The sequence below is a fragment of the Cicer arietinum genome, chromosome 7 (genome assembly GCF_000331145.2).
Source record: "Cicer arietinum cultivar CDC Frontier isolate Library 1 chromosome 7, Cicar.CDCFrontier_v2.0, whole genome shotgun sequence".
In the NCBI taxonomy this organism is placed as follows: Eukaryota; Viridiplantae; Streptophyta; class Magnoliopsida; order Fabales; family Fabaceae; genus Cicer; species Cicer arietinum.
Window position 1 is genome coordinate 9,582,628 of NC_021166.2, and position 1,203 is coordinate 9,583,830.

The window sequence follows — 1,203 nt, forward strand, 5'->3', positions numbered from 1 at the left end:
TAAAATAAAATTACATTAAATTAAAAGAAAAAAAATACATCAATTTTGAGTAGATGTGCCAGCAACGTTTGGACAATGTTTCTTAGTATGACCAGATACCCGACATAATCCGCACTTTTTTGGGACTCTATCCGTAGAGTCCATTTCTGTTATAATGTGTTTGGTCTTTGGACGACCTTTCTTGTCTCTGCATTAGTGGATTGTGACACACATTAACATCTTCATATTGTGGCCAATAAATGTCCTTCGTTTGGTATCGGTTGAAACGCTTCACTGTAGACTTTAAGTACTGTTTCCACCTTGTACACATCAGATATAAGGCTCCAATAATCATATTTGATGCTAGAACATGCTGCTATCACATGTGAACAAGACATATGTTTAGCTTGATATTTTCCACAATCGCACCACTTGTTGGGAAGATTTATACTGAAATGACCAATTGGTCGCCCTTCTTTTGGAACTACTGTCTCGTGGACCATGAAAGTATGGTTGCTTCGATCAAAACTATCGACTCTATGACTATTTGATTTACGTATTTCCGATTTCATAAAAGTCATGCATTTTTCTGTGTATATCTTACCAGAAGCTAAAATTGATGCGTGTTGTTTTGCCATGGTTGGAAATAGTGTACTTGTTTTATAATATGTTGATTGGACCAAAGCAATGATGGGAAAGTTGCGTGGTTCTTTTAATACTGCGTTCATCGACTCCACAAAGTTGGTGGTCATCTGACCCCAACGACTACCTCCATCAAATGCTTGAATCCAATCTTGTCGCGGTATATTGTCTAACCATTTCAAAGCTTCTGGGTTTACGATGCCAATTTCTCTGCGGTAGTATCGATATGTAGACTCATTGATTGAGTAACCTGTATTAAAACAGCAGACAATGCATTATTACACTAATTATAAAACTTCATAATTTAATTTTTAATTAATGATAAGAAGTGAGAATTAAATTATTACCCATAGAAATAACCTTGTTCTTCAAAGCATTATCCTTAAATTCCCTTGTGAAATTTTGTGAGGATTCATCATCAAGCATCCACAACCATCGATTAAAAAAAATGAGCGGCTAGGATTCATCATCAGGAGATCGTTGCCTGGCCCTGCGACCTCCTCTCAAAGAAGTCGTTTTCTGGCCCTGCGACCTCCTGAAGGGTTCGCAATGTGGGGATGCGACCTCCCACGTGGCTGAATC